The sequence below is a fragment of the Arachis hypogaea genome, chromosome 3 (assembly GCF_003086295.3).
Source record: "Arachis hypogaea cultivar Tifrunner chromosome 3, arahy.Tifrunner.gnm2.J5K5, whole genome shotgun sequence".
NCBI lineage: Eukaryota > Viridiplantae > Streptophyta > Magnoliopsida > Fabales > Fabaceae > Arachis > Arachis hypogaea.
In genome coordinates, this window is record NC_092038.1 from 71,755,806 (window position 1) to 71,772,496 (window position 16,691).

The following is a 16,691-nucleotide window of genomic DNA, read 5'->3' on the forward strand; positions in this document are numbered from 1 at the left end:
ACAAAATAAATTAAAAGGACTCCAAAAAGTATCATGATCCTCCGCTTCTGTCACCATCCAAAGCAACTCACCAAGGTGGGTTGCGACCTACATCTGAAAAATAACAACAAAATATGGTATGAGAACCGGAAGTTCTCAGTATGGTAACAGTGCCCAGTGATGTAAGATATAAGACCCCGGGACACCAAAGGCAATCCTAGAACTTCATCTCCATCACAAGATTCATCTTAAGGCAAATCTAAAACATTAAAGAATAATTAAAACCTTAACATAATAAGCAGGGTACTATATCTTAGGGGATTTTCTACTCTAGCAGATCTCCGCTATCCAACAGCCTTCACCAACCTGTCCTCCATGCGATCCCATCGCCACTGCCTTCCGAACCTCCTCAATTCCAGTAGAAAGCACAATTAGTTACAATGCAAGTAAAACATAAGAATAAGCATGTAAGGCAAGTAGTTCAAGTAGGCAATCAGGCTTGTTATACAAGTATGCAAGAAATTACAAGTTGGCAAAGCAAAGAAATAGATAGAAGATGCACATGATGAATGCCTGTCCTATTGGCTATGATATCACATTGTCGGTTCAACTGCCAACCCGACACATCTCCATGGAGATGTCGCCCTTCAGAATCATCGTTGGAAACCCCCGAGATATAGTGCTCAGATCACCGTCCAGGATTTTGTGCCTGCACATTCTATTGATCCAAAGGGATGCGAGCGGGATACTCTTTTCACAGACATCACATCTCAACGTAAGTGGTATTAACCACCGTCCTTACACCACCACCGCTACCTCTACAGGCGGGATTAACCACCGTCCCTACCTGGCATATAGCGTCTCAACAATCTCAGTATAAAATAATAAATCAATTGTTTTCAAAAAACTTTTTTGGTATATCATGGATACATCATCTCATTCCGATTCCTCGACTCATCTCAACCACTGTCAATTTAACATTTTCATTCTGAACTCAAAAGTTCATCACTTTCTCAATTCATACATCTTTTGCCCTTCTCGATCCACCAAAACCATCCTCAGTACACCAGAAACCTAGCCTCCATTCTCTAACTTTTCAAAGAAATACCAAATAACTTACCTTAAGACCTTTTCCATGTTTCAATGCTCGACAATAAGCCCGAGAGTCTTAAAATGGTGTCACAAAAGCTTACAATCTTGTTGGGAAGGTGAAATAATTGAAAACAAAGTTTGAGATTGAGAAACAGGGCGTGTGCGTACACACAAAGTTGTGCGTGCGCACACCCAGGAGAAGTTTTTAAAACGTGCGTACGCATAGAGGTGTGCGTACGCACAAGTACAAAATTTTTCAGTTCTGTTTGCTCACACAAGGTGTGCTAGTGCCCTCAATAGACTCCCCTTCCCAATGTGTGCGTGCGCACAGGTTGTAAAACTCCATTGGTCATGTGCACGCACAGGTTGTGCTAGCGCTCTAAACATGAAGCCTTCCCCTGCGTGTGCGTGCCCAGGTTTAAATTTTCACAGGGGTGTTGATGAATCCATATTTGACGATATATTTTGACTTGATTTGAGTGGATTTCATCATATAAACTCACATTTACTCATCTAAATAGCATGCTTTTGAGATTTCTTCCTAAAATATGCCTAAAAGTGAAAACATGCTCTTTTGTACTTAACTTAGTCAATTTTTATTCACTTTAATCCCATTTGGTGCCTTGATGTATTTGTTAAGTGATTTCAGGTTTTCAAGGTAAGTTTGGATTGAAGAAGTAAAGAAAGAGCATCTAAAAGGGGAGAAATCATGAAGAAAATAGAGTTTGGAAGCTGCTGCAAAGGTGCGTGCGCACAGGGATGCGTGCGTATGCACAACGGTGACTTTGTGCAGTGATATGTACGCACCAATTGGCGTGCGTACGTATAATAGGAATTTTGCGCAACTGTGCGTACGCATCGTAGGTCGTGCGTACGCACGACTGCATGCACGTAGGCCATTAATTGCAAATCGCTGGGGGCGATTTTTGGGCCTCCAAAACCCAGTCCAACTCATTTTCTGAAGCTATTTAAGACCAAATTTAAGAGGAATGAAAGGGGGCAATTAGGTTTAGCTTTTATGATATTTTCTCTTAGTTTCTAGAGATAGAAGCTCCCCCCACTCTCTAGAATTAGGGTTCTTAGTTTAATTTCTTGTAATTTCTACTTTTAATTCCTAGTTTCATTTACTTTTCCTTGTCATTTATTGTTATTGCATCTTTGCTCCTTCTTTCTATTTGCTATTTTATTTCTCTTGTTCTTTTATGTTTATCACACTTTGTTATTTTAATTTACATTTAATGCAATTTATGTTTTATGTTTATTTATTGCTTTCTTTAGTTATTGTTATGATTTTCTTACATTTGATAGTTAGAATTTATTTTTAATGCAATTTAATATTATTTTATTTTTATGCACACCAAGTGTTTGATAAAATGCTTGACTTAGTTTTTACTTAGTTTTTCTTCACTCTTGGCTTGAAATTGATGACTTTGGTGACCATTGAGTCATTGATGTCCATTCTTGTTTGATATATTAGAGCAGTTAGTTGTTTTGGTTTTCATTGACTCTATGTGACCCTTTAGTGTTGACATAGGACTTATGAATTGGAATCAACTATGCCTATTTGACTTATCTTCGATGTAAGGTTTACTAAGTAGGATTAACTGTTCATAATCATCATGTGTTTGTGGTCAATGGTTAGGATAGGCAACCTTAGCTCTCAATTACTCGCCAAGAGGTTCCTTGCACTTTAATTTTCCTTGCTTTGACTTTTATCTCTTTGACTTTTAATTCCTTGCATGTTTAGTTTTCACACTCTTGGTTGAGAAATTGGGTGTTTGGGAGATACCCCACCATGTAACACCTTTCTAATCCTCTCTTTGTACATAGTTTCAATTTATTGCATTTTTGTCTCTTGTAGATAGCTTAGGTTTAGTTTAAATTCAAAATTAATGTGATTAAATTTTAGCTTTGATCATGTATTTTTGATGAATAATATGTTTTAGGGTTGAAAAGCTATTTTGGATGTCATGTTTGGTGCCTTAGAGCACTAAAATTTTTTGAGAAAAACAGAGCATGTGTGTACGCACACACCTGTGTGTACGCACAAAATCCCCATTTTCGTGTTCTATGCGCGCGCACCCCTTTGTGCATGTGCACACCAGCTTGTGTCCCTTCTACTGGGAGTGTCAGCACACCTTGTGCGTCCGCACCCTCTAGATTTTGCCTCTTGTGCGTTTGATTGCCTACATGCATTTTGAGTTTGATTCATATGTTGTAGCTACCATATGCATTGGACTATATCTTTCTTTGGCAACTTGATTATGAATTGTGCACTTTTAATTTAGTGATTTGAGTTGAACTACTTATTCATCATGGTTTCTAAGTGAATATAATCACATAACAAGGTATTTGTTCCTTGCCAATGCTTTGCATTGTTTTTAGTTGACTTGACTTGATTCCTATCAAGACTTGTCATATTTTGTAACAAACACCTTATACATGTGATTATTTCATTATTCCTAAGGATGAATAAGTAGTCTCTTTTCATCATGGAATTGGTTATTGTTAATTGTACCATTTTCTATTAATTTTTAGCTTTCACTTGCACAATTTTAATATCCAATATCTCAAATACTCAATTCACTTTAATTATGGTTACCTAGGTGGTGCACGAATTTGTGATCCGCACAACTAACCAGCAAGTGCACTGGGTCGTCCAAGTAATACCTTACGTGAGTAAGGGTTGATCCCACGGAGATTATTGGTTTGAAGCAAGCTATGTTTATCTTATTATTCTTAGTCAGAATCTTAATTAAAATTATCAGTTGGAATTATTAGATTGGAAAAATAAAAGAGAATAATAGCGTTACTTGTTGTGCAGTAATGAGAAATATGTTGGAGTTTTGGAGATGCTTTGTCCTCTGAACTTCAACTCTTCCTTGAAATCCTTCTCCACACGCAAAGTCCCTTCCATGGCAAGCTCTATGTAGGGTGTCACCGTTGTCAATGGCTACTTCCCATCCTCTCAGTGAAAACGTTCCTATGCTCTGTCACAGCACGGCTAATCATCTGTCGGTTCTCAATCAGGTTGGAATAGAATCCATTGATTCTTTTGCGTCTGTCACTAACGCCCAGCCTTCAGGAGTTTGAAGCTCGTCACAGTCATTCAATCCCAGAATCCTACTCGGAATACCACAGACAAGGTTTAGACTTTCCGGATTCTCATGAATGCCGCCATCAATCCGGCTTATACCACGAAGATTCTGAGTAATGAATCTAAAAGATACTCATTCAATCTGATGTAGAACGGAGGTGGTTGTCAGACACACGTTCATGGATGGAGGAAGGTGATGAGTGTCACGGATCATCACCTTCTTCATAATTAAGCGCGAATGAACATCTTAGATAAGAACAAGCGTGTTTGAATGGAAAACAAAGAAATTGTATTAATTCATCGAGACGCTACAGAGCTCCTCACCCCCAACAATGGAGTTTAGAGACTCATGCCGTCAAAAAGTATGTAATTCAGATCTGAAGATGTCATGAGGTACAAGATAAATCTCTAAAAGTTGTTTAAATACTAACTAATGGCCTAGGTTTACAGATTGTGAGTAAACTAAGATAATTGGTGCAGAAATCCACTTCTGGGGCCCACTTGGTGTGTGCTGGGGCTGAGACTAAAGCTATCCACGTGCTAAGGCTTTTCTTGGAGTTGAACTCCAAGTTATAACGTGTTTTGGGCGTTCAACTCCGGATCATGACGTTTTTCTGGCGTTTAACTCCAGACAGCAGCATGTACTTGGCGTTCAACGCCAAGTTACGTCATCTATCTTCGCGCAAAGTATGAACTATTATATATTGCTGGAAAGCCCTAGATGTCTACTTTCCAGCACCGTTGAGAGCGCGCCAATTGGACTCCTGTAGCTCCAGAAAATCCATTTCGAGTGAAGGGAGGTCAGGATCCAACAGCATCAGCAGTCCTTTTTCAGCCTAACTCAGATTTTTGCTCAGTTTCCTCAATTTCAGCCAGAAAATACCTGAAATCACAGAAAAACACACACACTCATAGTAAAGTCCAGAAATATGATTTTTGCCTAAAAACTAATAACATTTAACTAAAAACTAATTAAAACATGCTAAAATCTACATGAAATTACCCCCAAAAAGCGTATAAAATATCCGCTCATCACAACACCAAACTTAAATTGTTGCTTGTCCTCAAGCAACTAGATAAATAAAATAGGTTTTAACAGAAATTAAGAAGTAATAATATTTTAGAGTTTTAAATGAAGCTCAAATTCTTATTAGATGAGCGGGGCTTGTAGCTTTTTGTCTCTGAACAGTTTTGGCATCTCCCTTTATCCTTTGAATTTCAGAATGATTGGCATCCATAGGAACTCAGAATTCAGATAGTATTATTGATTCTCCTAGTGTAGTATGTTGATTCTTGAACACAGTTATTTTATGAGTCTTGGCCGTGGCCCTAAGCACTTTGTTATCCAGTATTACCACCAGATACATAAATGCCACCGACACATGACTAGGTGAACCTTTTCAAATTGTGACTCAGCTTTGCTAAAGTCCCCAGTCAGAGGTGTCCAAAGCTCTTGAGCACACTCTTTTTGCCTTGGATCACGACTTTAACCACTCAGTCTCAAGTTTGTAACTTGGACCTGCATGCCACAAGCACATGGTTAGGGACAGCTTGGTTTAGCCGCTTAGGCCTGGACTATTTCCTTAGGCCCTCCTATCCACTGATGCTCAAAGCCTTGGATCCTTTTCACCCTTGCCTTTTGGTTTTAAGGGCTGTTTGGCTTTTATTCCTTTTGATCTAAAATTTTTTTTTGACTGCTTTCTCTTGCTTCAAGAATCAATGCTCATGATTTTTCAGATCATCAATAATATTTTTCGTGTTCCTCATTCTTTCAGGAGCCAATATTCATCAAATTCAAAGTACAAGTTATGCACTGTTCCAGCATTCATTCAGAGAACAAAAAGTATTGCCACCACACATAGTTAATTATAATTTTTATTATTAAGAACTCGAAAAATATAGATTACTTCTTTATTCTAAAAAAAATCTACTACTTCATTCATGCCTGATGATGATGAGAAAAATAAATTATAGCTTAATTGGAAATAAAATCAAAATAGATATACTAATTACTACTACTATATATCTCCTAAGGTAAATTTCTATAATAACACTATCACTAAGTTAAAGCAGAAAATTTGGAACTCAACAACCTGTTGTTTTGAGGAGTAGATGTTCTTCTAATCTGTGGGGTGCTTTTCAAGGATTAATTTTTGGCGCTTCAGCTCCCTTAGATCACGCCCTTGCTCTTCCTGTTCCTTAAGCAGTTTGCAAAGCATGCTACTTTGATTGTTCTGTTCTTCCTTTATTTGGTCCATAGCCTCTTGCAATTTGGAAATAGAAGCCTCAAGATGTCCCCAATATTCGAATTGAGGCAGTTCTGGGAGGGTTTCCTGTGCTCTCCTCTTGGCTGAATCATCTTGTTGCTGTTGTCTGACCATTGATATTCCAGTGATTGGCCTCTCAACTGGGATATATTCTGTTATTCCCATCTTCACTCCAGCATCTTTGCAGAGCATAAAAATTAAGCTTGGATAGGCCAATCTGGCATCCTTGGAATTCCTATTTGCTATTTTGTATAGCTCACATGAGATCAGTTGATGGACTTCTACTTCTTTTCCCAACATGATGCAGTGAATCATTACTGCTCTTTTAACAGTAACTTCAGAACGGTTACTGGTGGGCAATATGGAACGCCCTACGAAGTCTAGCCAGCCTCTGGCTACTGGTTTTAGATCTTCTCTTTTGAGTTGATTTGGGATGCCAGTCGTGCTGGTGGTCCATCTGGCTTCAGGGATGCATATATCCTCTAGAATCTTGTCCAGACCTTTATTTACCCTCATCATTCTCCTATTAAAGGAGTCTGGGTCATCTTTCAGTTGGGGAAGCTTAAATATCTCCCTGATCTTGTCAGGATGGGTATGAACAATCTTTCCTCTGACTAAGGTCCGATGGTCATAGAGAGCAGCTCCAATTATTCTTTGCCTGTCTGTCTGCCATAGATTAGCATAGAACTCCTGAACCATGTTCCTTCCCACTTTCATTTCAGGATTGGCCAGAATTTCCCAGTTCTTGTTTCGAATTTGCTCTTGGATCTCCGAATATTCATCTTCTTTCAGATCAAATTTGACTTCCGGGATCACTGATCTATGACTCATTATTTTGTAGTAGTGGTCTGAATGTTCTTTAGTTAAGAACTTCCCTTGATTCCAAAGTGGCTTTGGAGTGTTCTCTTTCTTGCCTCTTGGGGTGGGTTGTTTTCCCTTAGGAGCCATGATCTTAATGATTATGGTTTTGTGATCACGGATAAACACACCAAACTTAGAGCTTTGCTTGTCCTCAAGCAAAAGAGAAGAAAGAAGAGGGATAGAAGGAGAGCAAGTGTGGCATGGGGATGATGAGAGGGGCGCCGAATTCAATATATAGGGAGGGGGTGGGAAATTTTCGAAAATAAGAAAAAGATAAGATAGAAGATATGATTTGTAAAAGATAGATATGATAAGAAAAAGATATAGTTTAAAAAGAGAAAGATCTGAATAATAATTAAAAGATAGATCTGAAGTTTTTAATTTTGAAAAAGATTTTAAAAAGATAATTGAGTTTTGAAAACAAACTTAAAAGAGTTGGATTGGATTGGAAAACAATTTGTCTTTATGGATTAAGATATATTTGAAATTTTTTGAAACATGGATTTTTAGAAATCAGGATTTTTAGAAAACTAATTTGATATGAGGGATGACAATTTGAAACATGTTTATGTAAGAAATCATGAATTGAAACATAAAAATTTAGAAAAATTATAAAGAAAAACGAATTTTTACCTCCTCCCACCATCCTGGCGTTAAACGCCCAAACGATGCATGTTTGGGGTGTTTAACGCCCAAATGCTGCTTCTCCTGGGCGTTCAACGCCCAGCTGATGCTTCTTTCTGGCGTTGAACGCCAGGAGGTCCTTTGTCACTGGGCGTTTTTCTGAACGCCCAGGATGCTAACATTCTGGCGTTAAACGCCCAGAAGGTGCTTCTTTCTGGCGTTTAACGCCCAGAAGATGCTCCTCTCTGGCGTTTAACGCCCAGATGGCTACCCTTACTGGCGTTGAACGCCCAGTGGGTGCTTCTTTTGGGCGTTCAACGCCCAAACTGTTTCTTACTGGCTTTTTTCGCCAGTGAACTTCCAAATTCCCCTGTAACTCTGTGAAATCGATTAATTGCTTTTTTTACCTTGAAGATATGTGACCTATACCTGCAAAAATCAACAGAAACAAATAAAATTAAATTTTGTGATTGGCTGGGTTGCCTCCCAGCAAGCGCTTCTTTAATGTCATTAGCTGGACTATTACTGAGCTTTAATTAAGTCTCAGTTTTGAGCATTCTTGCTCAAAATTACCTTCAAGATAATGCTTAACTCTTTGTCCATTAACAATGAACTTTTTGTTAGAGTCATTATCCTGAAGCTCTATGTATCCATATGGTGATACACTTGTAATTACATATGGACCTCTCCACCGGGATTTTAATTTCCCGGGGAATAATTTGAGCCTAGAATTAAATAGCAGAACTTTCTGCCCCGGCTCAAAGACTCTGGATGACAATTTCTTATCATGCCATCTTTTCGCTTTCTCTTTGTATATTTTTGCATTCTCAAAAGCATTGAGTCTAAATTCCTCTAGCTTATTAAACTGGAGCAATCGTTTTTCTCCAGCTGACTTGGCATCAAGGTTTAGGAATCTGGTTGCCCAGTAGGCCTTGTGTTCCAGTTCCACTGGCAAGTGACATGCCTTTCCATACACAAGCTGGTATGGAGAGGTCCCTATAGGGGTCTTGAATGCTGTTCTGTATGCCCACAGAGCATCATCCAAGCTTCTTGCCCAATCCCTTCTACGGTTAATTACAGTCCGTTCCAGGATTCTTTTGAGTTCTCTATTTGAGACTTCAGCTTGCCCATTAGTTTGTGGGTGATATGGAGTAGCTACCTTGTGGCTAACTCCATAACGTACTAGAGCAGAGTAAAGCTGTTTATTGCAGAAATGAGTGCCCCCATCACTGATTAATACTCTAGGGATACCAAACCTGCTGAAGATGTGTTTCTGAAGGAATTTTAACACTGTTTTAGTGTCATTAGTGGGTGTTGCAATAGCCTCCACCCATTTGGATACATAATCCACTGCCACCAGAATATAAGTGTTTGAGTATGATGGTGGGAAAGGTCCTATGAAGTCAATGCCCCATACATCAAACAACTCAATCTCCAAGATCCTTTGTTGAGGCATGGCATAACTGTGAGGTAGATTGCCAGATCTTTGGCAACTGTCACAATTAAGCACAAACGCTCGGGAATCTTTATAGAGAGTAGGCCAGTAGAAGCCACTTTGGAGGACTCTTGTGGCTGTTCGCTCACTTTCAAAATGTCCTCCATACTGTGATCCATGGCAGTGCCATAGAATCTTTTGCGCTTCTTCCTTAGGCACACATCTACGGATTACTCCGTCTGCACATCTCTTGAAGAGATATGGTTCATCCCAAAGATAGTACTTTGCATCTGTGATCAATTTCTTTGATTGCAGCCTACTGTACTCTTTGGGTATGAATCTCACTGCCTTGTAGTTTGCAATGTTTGCAAACCATGGCACTTCCTGGATGGCAAAGAGTTGCTCATCCGGAAAAGTTTTAGAGATCTCAGTGAGAGGGAGGGACGCCCCTTCTACTGGTTCTATTCGGGACAGGTGATCTGCTACTTGATTCTCTGTCCCTTTTCTGTCTCTTATTTCTATATCAAACTCTTGCAGAAGCAACACCCATCTGATGAGTCTGGGTTTTGAATCCTGCTTTGTGAGTAGATATTTAAGAGCAGCATGATCAGTGTACACAATCACTTTTGATCCTACTAAATAGGATCTGAATTTGTCAATGGCGTAAACCACTGCAAGTAGCTCTTTTTCTGTGGTTGTGTAATTCTTCTGTGCATCATTTAGAACACGGCTGGCATAGTAAATGACGTGCAGAAGCTTGTCATGCCTTTGTCCCAACACTGCACCAATGGCATGGTCACTAGCATCACACATCAATTCAAATGGTAATGTCCAGTCTGGTGCAGAGATAATTGGTGCTGTAACCAATTTAGCTTTCAGAGTCTCAAATGCTTGCAGACACTCTTTATCAAAGATAAATGGTGTGTCAGCAGCTAGCAGGTTGCTCAGAGGTTTGGCAATTTTTGAAAAATCCTTTATAAACCTCCTATAGAATCCTGCATGCCCCAGAAAGCTTCTGATTGCCTTAACATTGGCAGGTGGTGGTAATTTTTCAATTACCTCTACCTTAGCTTGATCCACCTCTATTCCCTTATTCGAGATTTTGTGCCCAAGGACAATTCCTTCAGTTACCATAAAGTGACATTTTTCCCAGTTTAAAACCAGGTTAGTCTCTTGGCATCTCTTTAGAACAAGTGCTAGATGGTCAAGACAGGAGCTGAATGAGTCTCCAAATACTGAAAAGTCATCTATGAAGACTTCCAGGAATTTTTCCACCATATCAGAGAAAATTGAGAGCATGCACCTCTGAAAGGTTGCAAGTGCATTGCACAGGCCAAATGGCATCCTTCTGTATGCAAATACTCCAGATGGACATGTGAATGCCGTTTTCTCTTGATCCTGGGGATCTACTCAATTTGATTATAACCTGAATATCCATCCCGGAAGCAGTAGTATTCATGACCTGCTAGTCTTTCTAGCATTTGGTCTATGAATGGTAAAGGAAAATGATCCTTTCTGGTGGCTGTATTGAGCCTTCTGTAATCAATACACATACGCCACCATGTAACTGTTCTTGTAGGAACCAGTTCATTTTTTTCATTATGAACCACTGTCATGCCTCCCTTCTTAGGGACGACTTGGACAGGGCTCACCCAGGGGCTGTCAGAAATAGGATAAATAATCACAGCCTCTAGTAATTTAGTGACCTCCTTCTGCACAACTTCCTTCATGGCTGGGTTCAGTCGCGTTTGTGGTTGAACCACTGGCTTGGCGTCACCTTCCAATAGGATCTTGTGCATGCATCTGGCTGGGCTAATGCCCTTGAGATCACTGATGGACCACCCAAGAGCTGTCTTGTGTGTCCTTAGCACTTGAATTAGTGCTTCCTCTTCCTGTGGCTCTAAGGTAGAGCTTATGATTACAGGAAAGGTATCACCTTCTCCCAGAAATGCATATTTCAGGGATGGTGGTAATGGTTTGAGTTCGGGTTTTGGAGGTTTCTCCTCTTCTTGAGGGATTTTCAGAGGTTCTATTATTTTCTCTGATTCCTCCAAATCAGGCTGAACATCTTTAAAGATGTCCTCTAGCTCTGATTCGAGACTCTCAGCCATATTGACCTCTCTTACCAGAGAGTCAATAATATCAACACTCATGCAGTCATTTGGGGTGTCTGGATGTTGCATGGCTTTGACAACATTCAACTTAAACTCCTCCTCATTGACTCTCAAGGTTACTACCCCTTTTTGGACATCAATGAGGGTTCGGCCAGTTGCTAGGAAAGGTCTTCCTAGAATGAGAGTTGCACTCTTGTGCTCCTCCATTTCCAGCACCACAAAGTCAGTAGGAAAGGCAAATGGCCCAACCTTGACAATCATGTCTTCAATCGCGCCTGATGGGTATTTAATGGAGCCATCAGCAAGTTGAAGACATATCCTGGTTGGTTTGATTTCTTCAGTCAAACCAAGCTTTCTGATAGTAGATGCAGGTATTAGGTTGATACTTGCCCCAAGATCACATAAAGCTTGCTTGGCACAAGTACCCTCTAATGTGCATGGTATCATAAAGCTCCCAGGATCTTTAAGCTTCTCAGGTAAGATTTTCAGAATGACTGCACTGCATTCTTCAGTGAGGTAAACTTTTTCAGTTTCCCTCCAATCCTTCTTATGACTTAAGATCTCTTTCATGAACTTAGCATAAGAGGGTATTTGCTCAAGTGCTTCTGCAAACGGAATCTTTATTTCAAGAGTCCTGAGATACTCTGCAAAGCGGGCAAATTGCTTATCCTGTTCCGCTTGGCGGAGTTTTTGAGGATAAGGCATTTTGGCTTTGTATTCCTCAACCTTAGTTGTTGCAGGTTTATTACCTACAGAAGTGGGTTGGGAAGCCTTTTTAGAAGGGTTGTCATCAGCACTTGTATGTGACTGATCCCCCACTGGCATTTGGATGCCAGGGGTGGAAGCTGGAGTGGCGTTAGACGCCATCTCCCCATTTGTTACTGGCGTCTGAACGCCAGAACCATGCTCCCTTTGGGCGTTCAACGCCAGATTCGTGCTTGTTTCTGGCGTTGAACGCCAGGAATGAGCATAGGCTGGGCGTTCAGCGCCAGCATTATTCCTCTCTGGGCTCTGATTATCCTCAGAGGGATTTTAAGTAGACATCTGTTCATTTCTTGGCTTTCTGCTGCTTTGGAGTGAGGTATTTAATGTTTTCCCACTTCTTAATTGAACTGCTTGGCATTCTTCTACTATTTGTTTTGACAGTTGCCTTTCTGTTTGCTTTAATTGTACTTCCATATTCCTGTTAGCCATTCTTGTTTCCTGTAGTATTTCCTTGAATTCGGCTAGCTGCTTGGTTAGAAAGTCTAATTGCTGATTGAATTCATTGGCCTGATCTACAAGACTGAGTTCATCAGTTACTGTTTTAGCTTCTTCTTTCATGGAAGATTCACTGCTTAGGTACAGATGTTGATTTCTGGCAACTGTATCAATAAGCTCTTGAGCTTCTTCAATTGTTTTTCTCATATGTATAGATCCACCAGCTGAGTGGTCTAGAGAAATCTGAGCTTTTTCTGTAAGCCCATATTAGAAGATGTCTAATTGCACCCACTCTGAAAACATTTCAGAGGGGTATTTTCTTAGCATCTCTCTGTATCTCTCCCAGGCATCATAAACGGATTCATTATCTCCTTGTTTGAAGCCTTGGATGCTTAGCCTTAGCTGTATCATCCGTTTTGGAGGGAAATAGTGATTCAGGAATTTTTCTGACAGCTGTTTCCATGTTTTTATGCTGTTCTTAGGCTGGTTATTTAACCACCTCTTAGCTTGATCTTTTACAGCAAATGGAAACAGTAATAATCTGTAGACATCCTGATCCACTTCTTTATCATGTACTGTGTCAGCAATTTGTAAAAATTGTGCCAGAAACTCTGTAGGTTCTTCATGTGGAAGACCAGAATACTGGCAGTTTTGCTGCACCATGATAATGAGCTGAGGATTCAACTCAAAGCTACTAACTCCAATGGAGGGTATACAGATACTACTCCCATATGAAGCAGTAGTAGGGTTAGCATATGACCCCAGAGTCCTCCTGGACTGATCATTCCCACTTAATTCCATGATGGAATAAAAGAGATGATATGTATGTTGATATTATTTATTTTATAAAAATTAAAAATTAATTTTTATAAAATAAAATAAAAACAAAATAAATAAAGGAAATTGGAAATATTTTGAAATTGAAATTTGAATTTTTATATAAAGTTTTCGAAAAATGTAGTTCAAAATTAATTGGAAAGTATATATATTTTTTTTTTTTGAATTTTGAATTTTATGATGAAAGAGAAAAATATGCAAAAGACACAAGATTTAAAATTTTTAGATCCAATGTTCCTTATTTTCAAAAATTTTAGAGGAAAAACATCAAGGAACACCAAACTTAAAAATTTTAAGATCAAAACACAAGAAAGACTCAAGAACACCTTGAAGATTCACAAGAACACCAAGAACAAAAGAAAGAACACCAAACTTAAAATTTTTAGAAAACCAAGACAAATTTTCGAAAATTAAAGAAAAATTAACAAGGAAACACCAAACTTAGAGTTTGGCACAAAATTCAATCAAAGAAAAATTATTTTTGAAAAAGATTTTCAAAAGAACTGGTGCCCAATCATCAAGAATATAAACCAATACTCTAGCCAATTGGGAGTAAATGTAACACTTGTTCTGAATATTCCAATTAATGCTTTAAAAAGAACACAAGTGAAACAAGAAAAAGACACAAAGCAAGAAAAACTCAAGATCAACAAGAAAGATAAACAAGAACCACTTGAAGATCAAGGAAAAACAAGAACATGCAATTGACACCAAACTTAAAACAAGACACTAGACTCACGAAAAATTAACAATTAATAAAGAAAAATAATATTTTTGAAAAGAAATTTTTTTTTGAAAAGAAACTATCCTATCAGAATTTAATGACTCTATAACAATAAAACTAATAAATTATTCCTAATCTAAGAAATAAAATAAACCTTTAGTTGTTCAAACTCAAATAATCCCCGGCAACGGCGCCAAAAACTTGGTGCACGAATTTGTGATCCGCACAACTAACCAGCAAGTGCACTGGGTCGTCCAAGTAATACCTTATGTGAGTAAGGGTTGATCCCACGGAGATTATTGGTTTGAAGCAAGCTATGTTTATCTTATTATTCTTAGTCAGAATCTTAATTAAAATTATCAGTTGGAATTATTAGATTGGAAAAATAAAAGAGAATAATAGCGTTACTTGCTGTGCAGTAATGAGAAATATGTTGGAGTTTTGGAGATGCTTTGTCCTCTGAACTTCAACTTTTCCTTGAAATTCTTCTCCACACGCAAAGTCCCTTCCATGGCAAGCTCTATGTAGGGTGTCATCGTTGTCAATGGCTACTTCCCATCCTCTCAGTGAAAATGTTCCTATGCTCTGTCACAGCACGGCTAATCATCTGTCGGTTCTCAATCAGGTTGGAATAGAATCCATTGATTCTTTTGCGTCTGTCACTAACGCCCAGCCTTCAGGAGTTTGAAGCTCGTCACAGTTATTCAATCCCAGAATCCTACTCAGAATACCACAGACAAGGTTTAGACTTTCCGGATTCTCATGAATGCCGCCATCAATCCGGCTTATACCACGAAGATTCTGAGTAATGAATCTAAAAGATACTCATTCAATCTGATGTAGAACGGAGGTGGTTGTCAGACACACGTTCATAGATGGAGGAAGGTGATGAGTGTCATGGATCATCACCTTCTTCATAATTAAGCGCGAATGAACATCTTAGATAAGAACAAGCGTGTTTGAATGGAAAACAAAGAAATTGTATTAATTCATCGAGACGCTGCAGAGCTCCTCACCCCCAACAATGGAGTTTAGAGACTCATGCCGTCAAAAAGTATGTAATTCAGATCTGAAGATGTCATGAGGTACAAGATAAATCTCTAAAAGTTGTTTAAATAGTAAATAATGGCCTAGGTTTACAGAATGTGAGTAAACTAAGATAATTGGTGCAGAAATCCACTTCTGGGGCCCACTTGGTGTGTGATGGGGCTGAGACTAAAGCTATCCACGTGCTAAGGCTTTTCTTGGAGCTGAACTCCAAGTTATAACGTGTTTTGGGCGTTCAACTCCGGATCATGACGTTTTTCTGGCGTTTAACTCCAGACAGCAGCATGTACTTGGCGTTCAACGCCAAGTTACGTCGTCTATCTTCGCGCAAAGTATGGACTATTATATATTGCTGGAAAGCCCTGGATGTCTACTTTCCAACGCCATTGAGAGCGCGCCAATTGGACTACTGTAGCTCAAGAAAATCCATTTCGAGTGCAGGGAGGTCAGGATCCAACAGCACCAGCAGTCCTTTTTCAGCCTAACTCAGATTTTTGCTCAGCTTCCTCAATTTCAGCCAGAAAATACCTGAAATCACAGAAAAATACACACACTCATAGTAAAGTCCAGAAATATGATTTTTTCCTAAAAACTAATAACATTTAACTAAAAACTAATTAAAACATGCTAAAATCTACATGAAATTACCCCCAAAAAGAGTATAAAATATCCGCTCATCACTAGGGTTATTTGTGCATCCATTCTTTCTTTTTCTTTACTTGCCACCTAGGCCACTTGATTGACAACCATGCTGTTTCTTTTGCTTATGCGGTTATCATTTTTACCCGACCAATGTGTGTGTTCTAAATCGTGCACACTTAGAATACACACATGTCTTTTATCATACCACATATCTTACTTTTTCCTCAATTGTTGTTTACTTGTGTGTATAGTAACCGGAGCCCCGGTGGCCACTAGCTGACGGTGGAGCCTAGCATCTCTTCCCCTCCGGATTGAGTGCATGCACGGAGGACCGTGCAACGTTTAAGTGTGGGAGAGTATCTGCAATTTTTGGGACATAAATTCTCTCTTTCTCAACACTTTGCATTAGTTTCTAGTTTTTAATAGTTATACTTTTTGTGAATATTTGTTTGGTATTGCATTACATTATGCTTTGCTTATTTTGCTTGTATATATCTTAGCTTGCTTATAGTTTTATTCTAGTAAATATTTGCATTTGCATTTGCATGTTGCATGTTAGATTGAATAAGTTTGGTAAAACAACAAAGAATTTTCAAGAAATCTCTTTTTGGGCATTCCATTGATTGAATTTGAAAAAAAAAAACTGTTTTGAACTTGCTTGAAGTATCTTTTATATGGAACATACAAAAGAGCTTGAACAAATACCAAGTGAGATTTGAGCTTTGATTGTGTGGTTGCATATTTTCAATCACAATTTTTGTTCTTGTATGTT